This window comes from Zalophus californianus, chromosome 4 (assembly GCF_009762305.2).
Source record: "Zalophus californianus isolate mZalCal1 chromosome 4, mZalCal1.pri.v2, whole genome shotgun sequence".
Lineage (NCBI taxonomy): Eukaryota > Metazoa > Chordata > Mammalia > Carnivora > Otariidae > Zalophus > Zalophus californianus.
This window is the reverse complement of record NC_045598.1, coordinates 161,899,435-161,921,625: the sequence shown is the minus strand read 5'-3', so window position 1 is coordinate 161,921,625 and position 22,191 is coordinate 161,899,435. Positions and strand designations below refer to the sequence as shown.

Genomic DNA, 22,191 nt, shown 5'->3' with positions numbered 1-22,191 from the left:
AGAGAATTAGTAATATTGCTCAGACATCAGAATCACTGTATTGATCCTGGAAAGGTTATTCCCATGTCACTTTATGTAGCCACCTCATCACCATCAGTGTCCTTTTTAACTAATAAATAAAGACAGAGTCCATCTTAGTTTATAAAGAAAAAAAGAAACATTGAAATGTAACAGAATTTTATTTATGACTTCCCACAGCAGAGGTATTATATCACATTAAATGGTCATAGGTAATGTGCTTTAGTTACTTAATCATCCCAGAATTGAATTAAAGATCATTGATTTTAATAGATTTTTTTATTCCACTTTCTATTCCTTTAAGAATAAAGAAAAAAAGACATTTACAAAAGTTATCATGTATGAACATCATCACAGAGAGATGAAGATTCTTAAAAATCACTCCAGGACTTTGTATTGGCAATATTCAGACCACAGAGAAAATCCCTTCTTTGCTTGGTCTTTTAAAATGCCATATTAAGGGGTGCTGGGGTGGCTCAGTTGGTTAAGCATCTGCCTTTGGCTTGGGTCATGATCCCAGGATCCTGGGATCAAGCCCTGCATTGGGCTCCCTTCCAAGCACGGCTGCTTGGAAGGGAGCCTGCTTCTCCCTCTCCTTCTACTGCTCCCCCTGCTTGTGCTCTCCCACTCTCTCTGTCAAATAAATAAATAAAATCTTTAAAATAAAAAAAAAAGCCATATTAGTTAGCCTGGGGTAACAGATGGCCACCTGAATACAATTTGAAAGTGACTCTGAGTAACAAGGTCACCAGGACTCAGAATTTTTCTTTAAATTCTTACTTCTGTGTGGCTTCCATGTGAGTGTTTGAGAGCATTAGAAGTAACTTTCCATTTTTATGCTTGTGATACTGTATACATTTGCTCCCTCTCAACTTGACCCTATACCTCTAACCAGGAAAAAAGTTCTTCATTATTTTGATGTGACTATTATGACCTATTTCATTAGCTTGGAGTACAAAAGTGGTCACTGTATTAGTTGGCTCAGGCTGCTGTAACAAATATCACTGAGTGGGTGGCTTAAGTAACAGAAATTTATTGTCTCATGATCATGAAGGCTAGAAGTCCAAGATAAAGATTCTGGCCAATCTGCTTCCTGATGAGAGTTCCCTTCCTGACAGCTCCCTTCCTGACTTGCAGACAGCCACATTCTTGCTATGTTCTCACATGGTGGAGAGAGAGACACACATACAGAGAGATAGACAGAGAGAGAGAGAGAGAGAGAGAGAGAGAGAGAGAGAGAGAGAGAGACTGGGGTGGGAAACCCTTTGGTGTCTTTTAAGAACACTACCCTATCAGATCAGGGCCCAACACTTATGACCTCATTTAACCTTAATTACCTTTAAAATGCTCCTAATACAGTCACACCAGGAGTTAAAGCTACAACATATACATGTTGGGGGGTGGGGGTGGCCACAAACATTCAGTCTATAACAGTCACTTTTATTTTATTTTTAAATGAATTAATCCAGTCTCCATATAGTCAAATAAGCAGGAAGCTAAGAATCTTCTTGAGGCCATTTCCGTTCCTAAATTATTTAAGAACTCTTGTGCCTTAATCCGTACAAAAGAGTCTGTTCTGCTTAGGCATAGAAAACAGAAAAATCCGACTGGCTTGCCAGTGGAACCCAGGTTTCTGTCTATATTGCTTCTGTCTTTACCACAATGATGGAGTTGAACACTGGTCCCATAGAGTCCCGTGCTTCAGTAATTCCTTAATTGGCCCAGTTCGGAACAGGTCACAGTGGTACCTGTGATCTGGGTTCCAAAATGACAGTTCAACCACTAGAATGTGGAACTGAAAACAGCCCTTGCTATCAACACCTATGTCTAGATTTTGAACCTGGGTTACCAGTCCAGGCTTTTCCTTACCTCATGAGTTTCCTTTCAGGGCCTTAATTTCCTTTCCAGCCATAAAACGTTAGTGAAACCATCTCCATCCATCAGAGCAGGCTTGAACTTTGAAAGAAAAGGGTCCTTCATCCTTATGCTTATTTATTTATCTCTTCTGTAGCAACCAGGGCCACATGTCCAGGCTACTGTGATGATGACATTAGGATGACCCCTGGAAATATCTTCAGATTATGTGAAGGGCTTGGGTATATGGGCAGGTTTCATGAGAGCACATGGCAAAGACACTTCATATAAACTGTGTACATGGCTGTGTACATGCAGGTGTATAAAGGAGTCAAAGGGGCACCACATGAGCAACATATTAAGAAAGGATTTGCCTAGGATGGGACATTGTTAGGGGAGACACTAAAATTAGAATTAGATTTGTCTCCTCATTCCCAGGGAGGAACGTCCAGTTTTCAGAACAGGAAATAGGTTCTAAGTAATGGTATTGGAAGCATGGATTCTCAAATATACTTATTTGCAAAACAGTGACTAAGATCTTTTACATTTTCTACCATACTCAAAGAGCTTCGTGATACTCTGAGATAGACCTCAGTAGTAGTAATTTGTATTCACTCAATGATCCTGTTTTCAACTTGCACTCAAGCATTCCTATCCATACTGCCCTTAGCTAAGGAGACTTTGAAAAATATTTTGTAGAAACTAGTCTCTTGTGGTTGATGGTAACAATGGGACTGAGCTCTCTAGATTTCTCTTCAGAGGAGTACTTTTTACCCTGGTAGGTAAAAAAAAAAAGTAGATAGGTAGGGCTGTCAAACAGAGCTATTAGTCTCTTCAGAGATTGCCTTAGTTAAAAAGAGCTGCTTCACCCAAAATCATGTGCTTCTCAGAGGCACCCTCATCTAATAATTGATAGAGGCAGGGATATAAAGATTCAGGTATTATGACCCCAAAGGGACATCTCTAGCTCTTGAGCTTCCAGGGCTGAGGATGTCACCCAGCCTACCTCACCCTGTGACTTCTCCCTCTGCCCACTCCTGATTCCTCCCACTCCCATCCAATGAGGCCGATTATGGCAGATTGTAGTAGTTACCTCCCAACATCCATTATACACGTTGTACTCAATAATACAATTCCAAATATTAGATGGAAATATTGCAGCTCAGATAAAAGAATTTATTTCCCAAACTCCCTTGAAGTTGATATAGCCAAGGAACTATGTTTTGGCCCAGAAAATGTAAGAAAAGTGCTTTTAAGGGAGAAGATGTACCTTTTTATCACCCTTCCTTCTTGATAGTAGTTGGAATGAAAACATGATGGCTAAGACTAAGCAACTCTCTCTCACCAGGAGGCAACACAGGAAGTATGGCCAAGGAGCAAAATAAGGAGCCTGAGTATCTGATACTTGGAAAGCTACATCACCAGGCCAGACTGTCTACCACTAGATTCTTTTTACATAAAAGCAAATAAACTTCCATATTTAAGCAACTTTTTGGGGCGTTGGTTTTACGGGGGGGGGTTGTTTGTTTTACTTACAGCTGGATTTAAACTAAAATTATACACCAGAGAAGTGGGGGAGAAGGGGAAGAAACAAAGTGTAGAAGCAAAAGCAGTTCCCAAGATGAAAGTAAACAACCATTCCAGGAGGAAATAAAACATGTTTATCTGGCCTTGAGAGCAACCTGTTCAGATCAGAGCCTGAAAGCTGTTTCCAGGAAAAATACCTGGAACTAAAGCTCATCTGACATGTTTGATGGCCAAGTAAATTGTACTGAGAGGCATTTTAAAGAGCTATTGGAAAGTTATAGAGAACTCAGGTGTTCAAAGAAAATTAAATGAAAAACAAACAAAATGAGGACTTCAGTAACTACGGGGGAAATAAATTGTCTAAGAAATCAGAAATATTATAGTATTCTACCTGGTTCAGCATGAACAATATTTATGTAGTCATAATGGCAAAAAGCACCGCATATTCTTTTAACTAAAGACTGAAATATACTGACATGATGTGAGGGGTTGGAGGGGAGAAGAGGAATTGTGAGTTAAATGCTCATATACCATAATAAAACATTTTGTTGATAAAGAAGAAAATGCTGTATATGCTATTTTTTATTTATTTTAAGGGGGGTGGGGCAGAGGAAGAGACAGAATCCCAAGCTGAGTGTGGAGGCTGACGTGGGGCTTAATCTCACAACCCTGAGATCATGACCTGAGCTGAAATCAAGAGTCAGATGCTTAACTGACTGACCCACCCAGGTGCCCCAGTATATGTTTATTTTTTAAATTATGGTGATAAATATCTTGATAATAAGCTCACTGTGTTGAAAGCAGTTGTCTCTAGGGAGCGGGACAAGGGGAAAAGTGAATGTCGTATTTATGTCTTTCAACACTATTTGCATTTAAATTTTGTCAATATTTCTTTGCATAAAATATTTTGATAAAAATAAAATTTTATTTTCAAAGAATCAGGGAAGGAAATTGAAAAGAGTTAAGAGGAAGAGAGAGATAGTGAGAACAGATAGTAAGAAAGACTGAAGCAAGTCAAAAGCCTGAGAGTGCTTTAAATATCTTTGCAATGTCATTTCTTCTCACATGCTATGAATAAAACCTGAGCTATGACAATTATAATTATTGCCAATATACTAAAATTTCCCCAGAGAACATTAGCTTTCTGCCAATTCACATAAACTAAATGTCCTGAACTTTCATTCCCAGAATTAATGTCCCCCCAGAAGGAAAGATCCGCGCTACATTCATTTCTAGACTGCCATATTGTGAGCTACTCAAACTTCAAAAGACGTTTAAGATCCAAGATTGCCAAGGGGAGGTTTTTTCAATACCTGTTGATTACCACAAACTCTACATTAAACTGCCGTTTATAAAAAGAAAAAGCCTCAGCCATTCTTAAGACTGTTTAAAAGACTTTGTGGGGCTTTAAAAAAATTCACTGGATTCTCCTTTTGAGAATTAATTCTTTTTTTTCTTCCTTTTGGGCCATATGAGATCTCTTTTAGAATATCTGTCCCAGAATTGTGACATAAGGACCATTGTCAGGAGTCCTTGTTTTATGTTACTTATATAATCTCTGCTTAATGGATGAAATAGCATTTTTCCCTGACTTTTGTCTAAAATATTACCTGTTTTTTTTCTGACAGTTTTCCCTGTTTTTCTTCTTAGTTGTCCATCATATATATCTCAACTGTAACTGCGATGATGAACCTTACAAATGTTTAAAGATGAGGTGTGCTCTTCAATGGACTAACCAAAAGTTTATCTAACTTTGCTTTCTAAATCAATAAACTGTGACAAATACTCAACTATTTCTAACTCATTAAATGATGTATATGTGACCAATATTCTTATTTACTTAGCTATTCTCCTTCACTAATATAAACTATTTAGATTCAGTTCCTTCAAAAATTTTAAAGCAAAATTGTTTTAATTTTGCTTATGTCTGAAAAATGTTATTAAACATAGTCTTACCTGACCTGCCAACTGCTTTATGTAGGTCTTGATTAGAGGTTCCATAATTAGAGTGTTCTGGCTAATAGTGTTATGTAACAAATTACTCTAAAAAGTTAGCAGATGGGGCGCCTGGGTGGCTCAGTTGGTTAAGCGACTGCCTTAGGCTCAGGTTATGATCCTGGAGTCCCGGGAGCGAGTCCCGCATCGGGCTCCCTGCTCAGCAGTGAGTCTGCTTCTCCCTCGGACCCTCCCCCCTCTCATGCTCTCTCTCTCTCTCTCTCTCTCTATCTCATTCTCTCTCTCAAATAAATAAATAAAATCTTTTAAAAAAATAAATAAAAAATAAAAAGTTAGTAGATAAAAACAACTATTTTATTTTGCTCACAATCTTGTGGTCAGAAATTCAGGAAGGGCTCAGCTGGACATTTCTTGGGGTCTTCTATGCAGATGCAGTCAAATAATGGCTGGGCTACAGGTATATAAATGCTCAATGGGATTGAATGTCCCAGATGGCTCACTCACAGGGAAGGCAGATGATGAAAATGGTTTGCTAAGTCAGCTGGGATGCCCACTGAGCACTTCCATAGGCTTCCTGCTTATTGTTTGCAGAGTAGTCAGATCTCTTACCTGGAGGCTCAGCTCCAAGTGTTACAGTAAACAAGATGGTAGGTGCAGAGCCATTTTTGACCTAGCTTTGAGAGTCACTCAGTGTCACTTCTCCTGCATTCTATTGCATAGTAACAAGACAGAACTCCATTCAGATTCAAGGAGAGGGGTCATAGATCCCACTTTTTGGTTGAGTCAAAAAATTTGTGACTGTTTGTCTTAACCAGCCACAAGAAGTATAAATGTTAAGGTCAAATTGTTACAACTCCAGCTCATATTGTCATTTTTGTAGTATTTTAGAGACATGATAATAAATAGCCTTTTTGAGACCCTGTGCTTTTAAAAAGTTTACTAAAATTAGTCCCGCCCTGTTACATGTTTGAAATTATTTTCTATTCCTGAGTGTTTTTTTTTTCTCCTGGACAAATCTACCATGTTAAGCTTTAACAAATATCATGATTTTCCCAAGTAGATGTTACAATAGAGAATTTTTAACCATCTCCTACCACATTAACTAAAACATTTCTAACCATCTCCTACCATGTAACTAAAATATGATCTTCATATTCCCCTCCTCTATATTTTGTTCCTTCTTTCCTTAATATGCTTTGACTTTTTTGTTTTACACTCTGCTAGGCACTGAGGATACTGAAATGAATAAGCTATATTCTCTGCTGTACAGGAGGCTTGCATTTTGGTGGGGAAGTTAGGAACTGAATTGACAAATAGTGTAGTAAATGTGATTTCAGGGATAGGTGCAGAGGATTATGAGAGCATTGAAGTAAGACTAAAGCTCCTCAACATCTAAGTTACTCAAGAGAAAGCAGTAAAAGTTCATATTCAATTTATTTTTTAAGAGTGAGAGAGAACAGATTTATGGTCTGAGATACAGGGCTATGACACCCACACATTTCTGGATGGATCGTGCATTTCCAAATATAAATCATTTTATCTCCTGAAAGTAAGATTAAAAAAATATTATCCACATTTACACAAATGTCTGAAAATATGCATTAATTTGAAATCAACATACCCCTCCTCCAAATGGTCAAACCACTGAAAGTCAGTTTCTTTAGGGGCAGCAGAGATAGCAGGAAAACCCCTCGAGATTGTCAGAAGTGCTAACCCACTCCAGTGATTGGATTCTCATAGCTCAATTAAGAGAAACAGCAAGCACATCCGGTCATGAAGTTTAAAATATTTATGAGGATAAAAAGCCTGTAACAATGTCTTTCACTATTAGTTCACGGTTAGATGGAAGGAGAATTACTTTGGAGTCTTTTACTTCATTATAATTTCTATGACAAAATGTACCAATTATTTCCCTTTTGGTTTAGCTTGAGAATAAAATGAATGCTTAAGTTACTGATTATTTTAAGGTAGTTTCTTCCCATCTTTCCCCAAAGAGAACTTAGATTTTCACTGTTGTTGAGAGAAGACAGAGGGAGAGGAATTTAGTTTAAGAGAGATCACCAACCCCTTCTACTTAAGAGAATGCCAGGTACCTGAAGTGATTCAGTTGAGCAACTGGGTTAAGTTCCAGAGATATTTAAGGCATCTTGTGAGTAGGCAAATGGGCTGTAAGACTTTTACTGCACAGGAACAATTGTAGACTAAAACACTGGGGCTTCTCTGGCTTTTTTTTTTTTTTTTGAAAAAAATAAGGAAATGTTCCTTCTACAAGCTAGCCTGTACTACATGGGAAAAACTTGAAAGTAAAGATATTGATCATATGTAATCTCTATTTTTTAATTCCCAGAATCTAGCATAGTACTTAACTGGAGTGTGTGTGCTCTATAAACTTCATTAATGTGTCAAGCAATAAATGTGATGTACAGATCATAACATAATTTAAAAAAAGTCACCAATTATAGATGAGCAAAGAGTCCTGTACTTGAAATTTGTAATTTCATCTTCTTTGGTATTATTTGAAGATAGCATCTGTTTTTATTATCCTAATCATAAGTCTTGAAGAAATTTATGCAATACTCTTATTTGATATGACTGTGAGGAATGTGTAAGACTTTAATAGATGCATAAACATAGAAATGAGGACTCTGTTGAGTTAAGAGAATTTGGTAATGAGTTAGTCTGCTCCCACAGTGAGAGGAAGATAGAATAATACTATAATGATCCACTTAATTATTTGTAAAGTATTTTTGATAGACGGATGTCATAGCTTAACAAATGTGAATGTGACACTGATTCTGCACAGGGACAGACTCTGTCGTTACACATTTCACAGTTCATTATAGTGTTTTTCCCCCAATATTTACCCTTCATTTCTATTGCTGCTTAAAGTTACTTTGTCTTGATTTTATAAAGGATGGGTTTTATCTTGCAGGCTGAGACATACATTACGTTCTAATTCTCACTAAGATCAAAGGAAGACAGAATTCTTACCATGTAAGATCTCTGGCTCTGTCTCACAGAACTAACATTTTGCACTGCTATTTGGTTTTCATTTTAGTCAAGCATCCATGCTAGTTAATTTTCACAACACTCCTTGCCAAATAACCAAATTCCCTTTTCCTAGGAGCACTGAAATCAAATGTTAATAAGGACTTAAAGAATTAGGCTTAGCGTGCTTATATATATTACAAAATTAGACTACTATTTGTGGAACTGACATGTTCATGATATTTCACTTTGAACTTGTTCTTTAATTCTTCTGTTGTTTATTTTTCCTTTTCTTATTCTTATCCTGAAACCCACTATCTATAAAAATATGACTGGATTACCCTTTCTGGAACATTTCCTTTCTTTTGGTTAGAGGAGGCTTGTGTGTGTGTGTGTGTGTGTGTATTTAGGTTTCTTTTTTTCTAACCAAAGGCATTTATTTGTAACTTTTTTTTATATATATTGTTGTAGCAAAATAGAACTATACAAAATGTTAGATTTCAGGTTAAAGTTTTTCATTTATCAATTGATTTATACATTCATTTATAAATATGAACTGAGCCCTATGAGTTGGGCTCTGCTTACTGCCTTTTGTCTTTTATTTATAGATATTGCTTCCACTTTATTCATACTGGAGAACTATGTTTCCACAGACTTTAGATAATATAGGGCTCTTAACCACACACTTATTTTAGAACACTCATGAGATAGGCGCTATGCTCAAACAGGAGATAAATTCAACCTGGTACCTACCTCAAGAAGTCTAATGAGATAGAAAAAGTTATGAAAATATGTCACATTTGGATGCTTTCATAGGTATTAGAAAAACCAACTCAAGGTGGCGATTTGTTGACTCAAGTTACTAAGAAGATCAAAGGCTAAAAGAAATTTAGAAGTTTAACCTTGACTTTCATTCCATATCTTTGTGATTCTTTAGCTTCTTCCCTCTTCCTGTGTGTCAGCTTTATCCATAGGCTAACTTATCAGTGATTCCAAGCAGAAATAGGGACTACATACTCCCTCTATCCTCAATCATTGATCAAAATCCTGCACTTTACCTTGATTGGACTATTGCTGGCCAGTTGTGGCTAAGGAAGTCCCGTGTTTGCTTAGGACTGATTCCCTAGCCAATCACTGTAAACTGAGGGAATGTGAATAAATTTATTGATTTGTACCCTTGAGCAGAGGGTAGAGTCAATTTCCCCAAACCACAAAGCTTCTACACAAAAGAGAAAGATGGCTACTCAGAGGGAAATCCAAATACTGTTTTAAATAGAATGGTGGGAAATTGAAATTGGTAAGGCAACCAGTGACTATGTGACTGGATCTAGATAACATCAATTCTCACCCATTCCCACTTGAGGTTCAGACTCAGCATTTTATTGTTATGGCAGCTTGATTGCAAAAAAATGATCCTAATTGTTCTACAACTCTAGCAATGTGACTCTGTAGATCCTCACTTTAAGAGGTAGAGTCTGGTTTCCTATCCCTTGTATCTGAGCTAAGCTGATGATTTGATTTTAAAAAAAAATGCGTTGGAAATGACCACATGACAGTGTTGAGCTTAGCCTCCAAGAGGCTTTGTGTTCTTCTACTCATTCTCTTGGAACCCTGCTGCCACCCTGTGAATTAGCCTGGTCTCGTTGGCTGAATCATGGGAGACCAGGCAGAACAGAGACAAGCCAACCGCAGCTCAGGTCATCCTAGCCCAATCCGTGACCCAGCATTTGACCATGGACACATGGATGAGCCCAGGTAAGAACAGGAGGATCTGGTAGGGAGGTGAAGGCAAGGCTTATATAGGGCAACAATTGCTTAGTCATGATTCTGAAATCCAATAAACTCAAAACAAAAAGGGTGTTTTTTTTCTTTTTGTTTTTTTTTTTTTTTACTAATTTGTAGTCAATTCATGTGGCAGCAAAACCAAATGTGTACTTATGAAAGGCTATTTACATTCTTTCTTTATCCAAACTAGTGTGAATATCTATACTTTTTGCTGAAAAATATATTAATGTGTTTGACCATAGGGTGCTGCCCCAGATCCCACTGGGGTTACAAAATATATTGTATATGCAAAGTTTTAGCTTTTTAAACTACAAAAAAAAAAAAAAAGAAAGAAAACCCAAATCAAACCAAAACAAATAAAACACCTAACTCTTGAAATATATTGGGCTCAAGAATTTGAGGACCTGAAAATCCACTTGCACAGAAAACTTTTTACCCAACCTTTTTCTTTTTCCTCTTCCTATCCTACTCACAAAAAAATCTTCCCTAATCTCCTTTCACTGTGTGTGATTTTTTTTTTTATCCCTCCTCCTCAAAAGTCCCTGTCTTCCAGCCTCTCAGTGTTTGATTTCAGCCTCCTTCTCACTCTGGGATTTGCCTCTCCCACCTCTTTCCTTATATAGCACTATTTAATCTTTCTCAGCTTCCCAGATTGCACTTTCATATATCACCCAGCTCAGCAAATTGAAAGACATTCCTTGACATTTGCCCTCGTTAGAAAGGAAGCAAAAGTTGGAGACCATGGGGTTAAGTTATGACTAATGTTCTTCCTTGTCACACATATAGACAAATAAAGATATTTATTACTGGTGCTCTGGTGGGTGTGTAAGAGCTGAGTTAGAATGAGATACAAAGAAAATAGTGGTCAATTCTACCCAGGGTGGGGAAGCGTTGTTAAAGAATTTTACAGAGAAAACCATGCTCTAGCGGAGTTGACCTCTATTGACAAGTTGAGGGAGTGAAATTCAGAAGCAGCAAGTCTAAGTAGAAAAGGCAGCTTTGGAAAAGGAATGCTATGAGTACAGCTGGAAATAGTCAGTGAATTACAGATAGTTTATGAAGCTGGAATGTATGCTGGGAGGTGAGGAAGAAGAGTTAGCAAAGGCCAAGTCATGAAGAACTTTCTCACAAATAAGCGTCCCTAAAAAATGTGTAGGACTGTCAGTGGGGCAGAAATCAGGAGAAATTTCTAAAATATGAAAAGCAGGTAAGACATGACTGAAGAAGCATGAAGCCACTACAAGGAACCTACCAAAAGAGACAGAGCAGCAAATCCAGCATACAATCTCTACTGTGAAGGTAAACACAACACAAATGACCATAAATATCCAAGGAAAGACATTCCATGAAAGACAGACAAAATTGAAGACCTTATACCTAAAAAGTACTTAAAAGAGCAATCAAAATTGATATTGGCTATAAATGTGAAAACATATATAATTAACATCCCTGAAGATTTAAGGTAGGACATTAGATTTATAAAATAAGAAATAGCACAAATAGTTACAAAAAAGAAAACAATTAAATGTCGAGGAAGTGAAAAACATAATTGTTGAAATTTAAAAATTAAGAGATGGACTCAACAACATAATGGAAACAGCTGAAAAGCAAATTAATAGCTAAAAATAATAATATTTTAACATTTATGGGATCATTTACGTGTCAAACACTAAGTACTTTGCATACATTTTATTTAATTCTTCCTCACAATAGTCAAATTAGCAGTACTATTATGTTCCTTTCAGGTACTATGCATCAGATAATTGCAGTAGTCCAAGCAAGAGATGATGAGAGACTGGGCTAAGGAGATATATAGAAGAAGAACCAAACAGAGTCAGAAAATTGATACTGATACTAACAACAATAATAATAAAATACCAAAAAATCAAACCATATACCATAAAGTTTAACAACATAAGAAAAAAATAATGAAGCACAACCACCACCTAAGACACTTATTAAAGTAGGGTCTCCAACAGTAGCATAACAGAGTTGAACCATAAAGGGCCTTGAAAAATGTGAATCAAAATAGGAAATATTCTTATTTGATAGGACTATAAAAATTATAAAAGCAGTGTATCTCAAAGTTTATTTTATAAAACAATAGTCCTAAAAGATGCTTTGTGAAAAATAAGACTCATGATCCTATAAAGTTAGGAAAACTGAAAACATATCTTACCCTTAGAGTCAAATCATACATTAGCCAGTTAAAGGGTCTCAGAAGCACTAAAATAGTAACACTTGTTGAATTTTTAAAAAGTAGAATCTCCTTTCTTCCAGGGATATTTAGTTATGCTAATATAAATATTAATACTACATACAACATATACTTATTATGTTTAAATTAATATATAAAAACTAATATTATATATATAAAACACACTGAAGCAAGTAATACTCTAGATCCATGTTTATATATTTACAGGAATCCAACTTGGTTATTCCTCTGACATATATTCAAAAGTATGAAATACAGTTATAGAATGTTATTATGCTTTTCAAGCATGTTTATTTTATAGGAAAAAAAGTGAAAATGAGGGAAGGAAACTCAGGTAGAAAGGTAACTCAGTTTAAGGACTGAAATAATATCACTTAAAAGATTAGCAATAATAATAAGGATGATATGAAAAATCTAAAATAAAACTTTTATTCTCCTTGATAGTAAAGGAAAGCAAAACACAATAATTGCTTAAACCACAATCTACATAGGTAGATAACCATACCCTTTCTGTCCACTTTCTGAGCTCCTTTCTGGCCCACAGAAATTAAGGAGAGAAGGCTAACTTGTGCCAAATGAGCTCAAAACCTCACTGCCACGATAGAAGTTTGTGTTGTGCTCACGTCTGAGTCTGATATGGATCAAGTGGCTCTCCTCTAAGCTGTGATTCAGCAGTCCAGGCTGCTGTCACATTGTGGCTTCAAGGTCATTTTAGCATTACAGAGATTGCAGATAGCATGAAGAGTAAAATGGACAGAAACAGCAGATTCTTAACTACCTCCTCCCAGAGATTAATACATATCATTTCCACATACATGCCATTCAGCACAACTGCAACTGTGGCCCCACAGAGATGTAGGGAGTACATCCACACTTGTGGTTGTTGTGTCTTCTTGATGAATTGGAACTTTCATCATTATTTCTCTTATCCCTGGTCACATTCATTGTTCTGGAGCCCACTTTACTATAGCTGCTTCAGCCTCCTTCTGATCAATGATTGCATGATATATCTTTTTCTTGTAACTTATCTATATCTTTATATTTATATTTCACTGTCATTATCTCTTGCTTGCATGATTATTATAAACTATTTGATTACACTAGGCTAACTCCTCTTCAATCTATTCCCCAAAATGAACTTTTTAAAATTCACATATGATCTTATTTTTCTCCTACTTAAAAGCCACCATTGGCATTTTGCTGTTTTTAGAATTAAGTCCTGTACACACCTTATTCTTACTTGACAGTCCAAAGGTGATTTTTCCTCTACTGACACTTCCAATATCATTACTTGACATTCTTCCCCTCACACTTCATATTGTATACATATTTAATTTTCTTCAGTTGCAGTAATTCACTTCTCAATTGTCACCCACTCTTCAACATGCTACCTCATTTTTCAAAGGGCTAATTTCTTTTTGTATGTGTCTCACCTAGATATTGTATCATACAGGGGTCCACTCTGACCTGCCAATTCTGAGTTAGGTATGTCCCCATTGTATTATCTATTCCTCAATCAGAACACTGATGAAATGGCATTATACTTGTCTGTTAAATTGACACATCCCCCACCAGATTGTAAACTCCTTGAAAGGTGGGATGTATCCATGCAGTTCACTACTCTACATCAGGCACTTAGCATAGAACTTTTGACATTCAATTAATACTTGAGCGAGTGGCTGAATTATTGAATGTTATTAACGACTTGAGCAAAGAATTTCAGTGGAGTGATAGGCTAATAAACTGGATCCTGTCTCTAGAAAGGAATATGATAAAGGACAAGGAGAGAGTGAAAGGAATTTGAAACATTTCTTGAATAAACAACAATAAAGACCATTGTAGGGGGCGCCTGGGTGGCTCTGTCAGTTAAGCGGTGGACTCTTGATTTTGGCTCAGGTCATGATTTCAGGGTCATGAGATCCAGCCCTGCACCGAGCTCTCTGTTGAGCATGGAGTCTGCCTAAGGCTCTCTCTCCCTCTCCATCTGCCCCTCCCCCTCCCCCACGGAAAAGATCGTGGTAGTACAGTACCAGGGGTACCGTAGGATTGCATACTCGCCCACCCTCCAAGCATAACAATATGCCAGGTGAAACTAAGCTAGAAGAAACCATCTTCAAGCTCTTCTTAAGATAGAACAAATCCTTAGATTGATATAAATTCTTAATGCAAAGAATTGCAGGCACTTGAAACCTGAATCCTCTCCAAAGGCATGTTTATTTTTTTATTATGATCTGCTACACACAGAACAGTGCATGAAATAAAGAGTCACCTCCAATAATTTAGCTCAAGGAGAATACCCATGTAAGCACATCTGGGTCAAGAATAGAACAGTGCTATGCCTCACAAGCCTCTTCTTTTGCCTTCTCCAAATCACTATTTCCTCCATCCCTTGCAAAATAGTCTCTATCTTGACATTTATAACCACATTCTTGCTTTTCTTCATTGTTTTGCCAATATCCCAAAATATTCTGGTATAGTTTTGCCTCATTACTAACTTAATATCAATGGAATAATGCAGTTACAATTAGAATTTTTTAGTGGCTAGCTTCTTTTCTCCATCCTTACTATTTTTTAAATCATATTTATTAATTTTATCCTGAATGTGCACATGGTATTTGGATTAGAGACAGAGTATCATTTTTCACTTAAAAAGAAAGTAATGACCATGTGGTTCCCAACACTGCAATTTTTACTCCTGGGACAATATCATGACAGCAAAATCAAATGTCCTATGTATATGAACTTCAAAATCTGTATCACAGGGGAGAATCAGAAAAATTGATTTTGTCTGCTTATCTACAGGAGCAAGAGAAAGCTTCCTTCTCCTCTCCTTCCAGAAGGAGAGAGAGAAAACTTTACTCCTTGGACACAAGAATTTCTGCTTGAAACCTGACTGCTAAGCTTCTATGTCTTTTACCTTCACTTTTTTATTTTTCATCCTTTGTCTCTTTGTGCTTTGTTTGAGATGTTTTACTTTGATCTGTCTCCAATTCACTCATTTCTCTTCACTGTGTCTAATCTCTTATCTTTTGAGTTCTTCATTTTGATTATGTTGTTTTTTATTTTTCACTTCCAGATCCCTGGCAAAATTCTAAATTTTGTCTTATTTCATTGACCACAGTAAGCATCGCTATTTATAATTCTCCAATATCTGAGGCTTCCCATTGGTCATTTCTATTGCTTTATGTTTCTGTTTGCTTTCATGCATGTGATCTAATCTTCTGATGTGCTCGGTTTTTTGTTTCTTGTGCTTTTTATCTTAAAATTATAGATTTTTGGAAAGTTGCAAAGATACTACAGAAAGATCTGTGTACACTTCAGTTTCCTCCAAATGGTTACATTTTATGTAACTATATGGAATATCAAACCAAAAAATTGTCAGTTTACCACATGCATAGGTTCATGTAACCAGAACCATGATCAAGATACAGAACTATTCCATCACCATGAAGATCTTCATGCTACCCCTTATAGTTATAGTCACACCCACGCCCTCACCCCCCACAATCCTTAACCCACAGCAACCACTAATCTGTTTTCCATCTCTATAATTTTGTCATTTTGAAAATGTTTTTTATATATACATATAAAATTATACAGTATGTGACCTTTTTTCATGGTTATTTTTTACTGAGTCTGTATATTTGCATAATTATTTGTAGAATTGGTCTGAGATAATGCTTAGTTTGTTTTGTTTTGTTTTGTTTTTGTTTTTGTTTCAGAGAATGCTGCCTCTGCCAAGTAACTGGTGTCCTAACACTTTGAAATCACTTTGGTTAAATTTTAGGGATTGACATCTTAACAAACTGATGTGTGCTCCCTGTGAGGGTCTATCTAACTTCTGGCTCATACTGCTAGCCAGCATGCAACCTTTCAGGATTCCAATCCAGAGTTTAAGGAATGGAACAGATTCACTACAATTCTTTTCTTTGGTAGGCCCAGGACCTCAACTCCCCCCTCTCCTTAGCTCCTTAGCCTCTCAACTCTTCCCTCTGTAATTATCTAACATCTCCAAGTAAAAGGAAGCTCCAAGCTCCTGACTTGCCTCTCTGAGCCTCTCTCCTTCTCTAGATTCTGGCCCAGTAATTTTTCTCTGTCTTGTTAAATTTGCATGTCTGCAAGCACATGACTTTTATACATTTTGTCTAGCTTTTCTAGACTGCTGAGGATGGATCTAAATCACCTAGTTTCTTATTACTGGAAATGAATGTTTCCTGTAGTTATGTTTTCTTTGACCCATGCAGGTTTAAATTTGTTTTAAATTTAAATTTAAAATTTAAAATATTTTGAATTTTTGAATACAAATTGGAATACCTGACTTTTATTGATACCGGAATTCACTCAAGACAAAAATCAGGTAACGCAGTTAGGGGATACTGCTCCCTTTAGGAAGAAGCACTTGCTCTCAATTTGGCTGCAGTCTTCCCTGACCCGAACTGTCTGTATCCAGTGCTTTATTAATTTAAGTAACATGCCTGCCTGGCCACTGTAAGCATTCTTATTTAAAGGAAACTTTCAAATTTAATATTACTTTTTTTGTTCCTAGAATTTTGTTGGTAAATGAGATCATTACTCTAAATTTTGGTCATTTTTACTCTTCTCTTCCATCATTCAGAAGTCCCAGCTTTGGAGCACAAAGTAAATCATATTTCTTGTATTATTGTTATTAAATGACTGAGTCTCTACATAGCCAATTTTAAAAATGTCTTTCTTACCTTCTTACAGCCTACCCTCTTCTAATAACGCTAAATGCATGAAGGATATTTACTTACAATCAGTTCTTATTGTTATTGCTGAAGAGAGAAAACTGGAAGGCATCCTCTCTGCAGTCATCATTATAAGAGACTGATTGTTCCAAGTCTCTTCACTTGATTCAGTTGGTAAAATTACTTCTCAGAATCTATTTTTTCATTGATCAACTTAGTGTAATCATGATTGCTCCTCCCATACCTCACAGAGTATAAGCAAACAAAAAAAAAGGTGACATTTTAAAAACTATGCAAGATCAGAATCATTACTTAAACTTTAATATCATAGTGTCAACTGTTTTATAAGCACATATTGAGGAACCTCTGTTGCCTATATATTTTGCTGTTTCATGCTCATGTGTTGCTTCAAAATTATAGAAAGAATATATTGGTTCTAAAGGAACTTAAATTTTATCTGGGAAGAGGTACCACATAGAAAACAGTATAAAATATAAATTAAATAATTCTATATATGTAAAACGGCTATATAAAAGGAAATGTATTATGCCACTAGAATGCCAATTAGAAGGGTAATAAGAAATTGGTGATGCTGAACAAGAAGGGCTCTTCAAAAAGATTCTTGGGTCAGATTTTGAGGAAAGTTTTAGACATGGACTTAGGGGAGAGAGAGATGAAGTTATTCCTGCAACTGATAGTTTTTGCAGAGCTTTTCTTTACAGGAGCTCAGTCAGTCTACATTTATTCTTTTTCTGCAGAATTTTGAATGAGATTTTGTAGTGTGTGGCACAGAGTTGATATTTTTTAATGGTCACTAATATGTAGACAGTCAAATGTACTATGTATAGAAATAGGACATGAGAGACAATCATGTAGACAGATAATCATCTCCAGAATCAGTTCATTTTCCCTCACTGTATCCAACAGAAATATTGCACTTTCTGCAGAAGGTAATAAGACATTTAATATATGAATACTGACCTGAAGGAGCTTACAATTGCTGCTAGAGGTTTAGGCACCGAAGTGAGGAGTTGAATAATACGCAGTAGTTATCTAGACATACAAGAAATATCACAAGGCAGTGGCTGATGAATATAAAAAATACCAGGGCTGACAGGTCTTAGTAGAGTTCATAGGAAGCAGAATCTTTGGGGGTCTGGTTTTGAGGAAAAGGGATCCATGGAAGAGATGTAACTTAGAATCACTTCAGCAGGGAAACCGTAGAGGTCCTCTAATCCAACTGGATGAACCCTTTCCATGACATCACTAATAAATGGCTCTTTCTTTATCTTCTCCAGTAATACCAAATTCACGTTCATGAGATTATCCTATTTCAAGTTCTTAGAATGTTATTCCTTATAATCAGCCCCAAATCCATCTCCTTATTAAGTGGGATAGTGCTATCCAAAGCTTCCCAGTCCCTGTGTCCATCATCCTCAGGTGCTCCATTGTATTATGACGTACTGCCTTATTTATTCCCTTGACGCTTCTAGCTGTCCTGCAGGGCCTGAAGTAGTCACAGCACCAGAACTAGGGTCGTGAGAAACCTCTTATGTTTATCCCAGTGCAATAAATATTATCGCCTCCTATGTAGGCTCTGCTGTGAAGCATTGCTCAGTATAGCGTGGTGGTGAAAAGATCCAGGTTCTGGAATCAGACAGCCCAAGTTAGAATCTTGGCTCTGACAGTTATTAGTTCTTATACCTTGGGATAGAGACTCCACTTTTTTGATCTTCAATTTCTACATTGCAAAATGGGTACAATAATACATGCTCCCTTATAGAATTGATGTAAGAATTAAAGATGAGAATGCATCAGGAATAATAAATGCTATTATTGTCACTGGTTCTGCTTTTACCACTTTTAACCATGATATATAATTCCTCTTCTTTTTTATAAACCTTAAATTATTTAAAGCTAGTTTTTGTTTCCACTAAGTCTCCTCTGACTAAATATCCCGAGTTCCTTCAGTGTCTTCCTGTCCAACGTGGGTTTAAGTTTCTTCAACTTCTCAGTTGCTCTCTTCTAGATACCCTATGGTGTCTTTGTGTTCCCTTTTAAACATAAAGTACTAAAAACAGAAGGCACCCCTGCAGGTATGGACTGATGAGACAGTCCTCAAAGGGTGGAAGGAATAGGGGATGGAAGGAAGGATATTCTCACTGGAGAACAGAGTAATAAGCAAAGGAGAAGAAAGCACAATACACATGGCATGCTTATCAACAAGTGGGCCTAACTGGCTAAAAGGGAGTCGTGGGAAAAAAGATCTTAAAGGGGTTGGATTGTGAAGTCCCTGGAACTACGATACTATGGATTCTATCAATATAAAGGAAAACCAACAAAGTCGTCATTATAGGAGATTTATCACTTGAAAGCCAGCAACCACAGAATTTATGTGAGCTACTCACAAGTAGCAAAAAGTTATAAATATTATAGCCCTTCTTTTGCTTCCCTTAGATGAAAACAATCAATAACCCCACAATAGTCCCAAAGGCGATGCTGAAAACTTGGAGATGATACACAAACCACACATTCCTTTTGGCTGTTGGCTGCTGCAATCCACTATGGTTAGAAAGGTCAGTGACCCAAAGAAGTTACTTTGTTCTATCCTGGGAGTCATAACTCAGTAGCTTCACCTACAGCCTTCCTTTTATTCCCAACCCGTTATTTTCTTGCTTTCTGGTCTTTCTTGCATTCACTCAATTTACATAATGCTTAGAACATTGTGGAGTTCATGACCCACCTCTGCTGAGTACTAGGTGTACAACTTTGAACAAATTACTCAGCTTCTTTGTATCTCAGTTTCCTCACCTATAAAAACGAGAATTTTTATAGGATTTAAAAATTAATTGTGAACATTAAATGAGTTAATGTATCTAAAGTGATTAGAAGAGAACCTGGCAATAATGTGTTATTTATGTTAACTGTTGTTATTTTGCGTCATTACTATTCATAATTCAACAGATACTAAACACTTGGCTAGGCACAGGGGATGCATAGGCAAACAGGACAATCCCTCAACGGTCATATTTCTCCTGATTTTGCGGGCAAGGCAATGACTTTGGGAGCATATTTCTGAATAAACTTTATTAGCTACCACTTATTGTCTTTGTAACCTTGGATGAAACACTTAATTCCTCTGAGCCTCTTTCCTTATCTGTAGGATGAAGATTAATAAAATCTACTTCGAAGATCTGTTTTATTAAATAAGACAAAATATGCATATTGCCTGGCACAGTGTTGGAACTAAATATACACTCCTTCCCCCACAATCCTGTGGCCATACCTGAGACTGGAAGACCCAACCCTGAGTTTAGGATCCAGCGATTTCTTCTAACGTGCCAATCAGGAGTATGGACATATAGCGCAACGTCTTCAGGAAGGGCAAAGCGTGGAAGAGAGAAAAAACAAGGTGGGGGAGGCAGGGAGACCGCCCCTGGACTACATCTCCCGGGATGCTCAGCAAGAAGGAGCGCCACGCCCCACCCGGCCCCTCCCAACCGGCACAGCAGGCGCTGCCCACCCGGTGGTGCCCAGCGGCGCGCTGAGGCTACAAGTGCCACGGCTGGGAATCGGGGGACTTTCCCGAGGAGCGGCGCAGGAACGAGCGCGGTGCTCGAGCCGCACGTGGTGGTCAAGGCAGGGGTGAGTGCCGGAGAGCGGGACCGGGAGGAGGCGCTGGGGCGAGGGAGAGACCCCGGGAGCCTGGCGGAGCGGCGGAGCGCGTCCTCACTCCCTGCCCCAGGTGCTTGCCCTGCCTCGGGGTATTTGACGAACGCAGCCCGACTTCGGGTGCCTTGAGGTTCACCCGGAATGGATGAATTGATCTCGCAGGAGCCACCGCTGCCCGGCGCTTGCTGCGCGCCCTCCCTGCACAGGGCGCGCTGGACGGATCCCGAGGTCGCCTCCCCCAGACCAGCCTCGCCCGTATTAGTTAGTTCCAGTGCAGATATTAAGGCTCTTAGTCAATGGCAGACGGAGGAGGTATAGTGCTGTCCCCTTGCTTTGAGGTGCAATTTCATTAACCTCCCTCTTAACCAGAGAGATGAGAGGCAGGAGACGGAAGGAAAGAGCCTTTTAGCTGGTCCCCATGGGATTATTCATTCTCTACTGAGGGTGGAAGCCCCGGATTATGGAGCTGCAAAGGGAATCGACTGTGTAGCGAGTATATCGCCGATGGAACGAGCGGAGTCTGTCTTTAAAGAGAGAGAGAAGCAGGCGAAGAGAATTAAGTGGAGATTTATTTCCCTCTTTGTTATAAATTGGAAGTCCCATAAGGGACCCTGCCGATTTTATCCAGAGTAGTCCAACGTGATGAGTTAATTGTGCCAAAAGTTAATCAGAGCACCTCATGTCTGAGGAAACTGCGAGACGATTTTTCATTTCAGGAATTGATCAAATCCGTAACACCACTTCCTTCATGGAGGGATCCGGCTGTAGGGATCTGTGTCCACTTGCTAAAGGAAAGTTCTGGTTCAGTTGTATGTTCTTTGCACTTGTTTTTTTCTGTTTTAGCTACAGAGAAACTTCGGTAACAGGAGAGAAATAACAAAACAAACTTTAACGTAGAGCAGAAAACGTGTGGATTCCCTCTCCCATATTTTGAGTTGCTAGGTAGACCTTAGGTAAGCCTTACTCATGGGTCTGTATGGGTTACCAGCTGCTGGAGCTGTGGATTTTGAGCATAATAAGCCCCCGAACCATGGGCTAAATCAACTATTGCTGGGAATTTGGAAGCAAAATAAAAAGGGCCCTTGCTTGAAACTGCTGTACTTGGTGATAGTGAAAAGTGAGTTGTTATTCCTTGGTAGGATGGCAGAGGCAGAGAGAGGCAGGCAGACAGTGTTCTGTTCAACCCAAAGCTCTATCACAGAAAGGTCCCATGCTGCCATGGGGGTAAGGGCATGTCTGGATGAAAAGTTCCAAAGGTAATTTTGGAACTCTGTTAATAGCTTCTCACCCATTTACCTCAACAGAACTGTGACTCTGTGGGTTTATAATTTGTCTTTTACTGTCAGTTTGTGTCTTTTATTTTTTTTTAAGATTTTATTTATTTATTTGACAGAGAGAGGCACGGCGAGAGAGGGAACACAAGCAGGGGGAGAGGGAGAGGGAGAAGCAGGCTTCCCACTGAGCAGG

At 37.9% G+C, this 22,191-nt stretch overlaps 1 protein-coding gene across 2 annotated transcripts in view; it reads left to right on the top strand.

Moving 5' to 3' along the window:
- TMEM74 (transmembrane protein 74) overlaps positions 1-22,191 on the top strand; it is a 30,221-nt gene that overhangs the window by 4,793 nt on the left and 3,237 nt on the right. The window contains exons 2-3 of one of the 2 annotated variants that reach the window (XM_027623119.1): positions 19,510-19,628; positions 20,216-20,697. The gene's annotated coding sequence lies outside the window, so the exon portion shown is untranslated. The remainder of the gene's footprint in view (positions 1-19,509; positions 19,629-20,215; positions 20,698-22,191) is intronic. The other variant, XM_027623126.1, reaches the window with a different exon arrangement.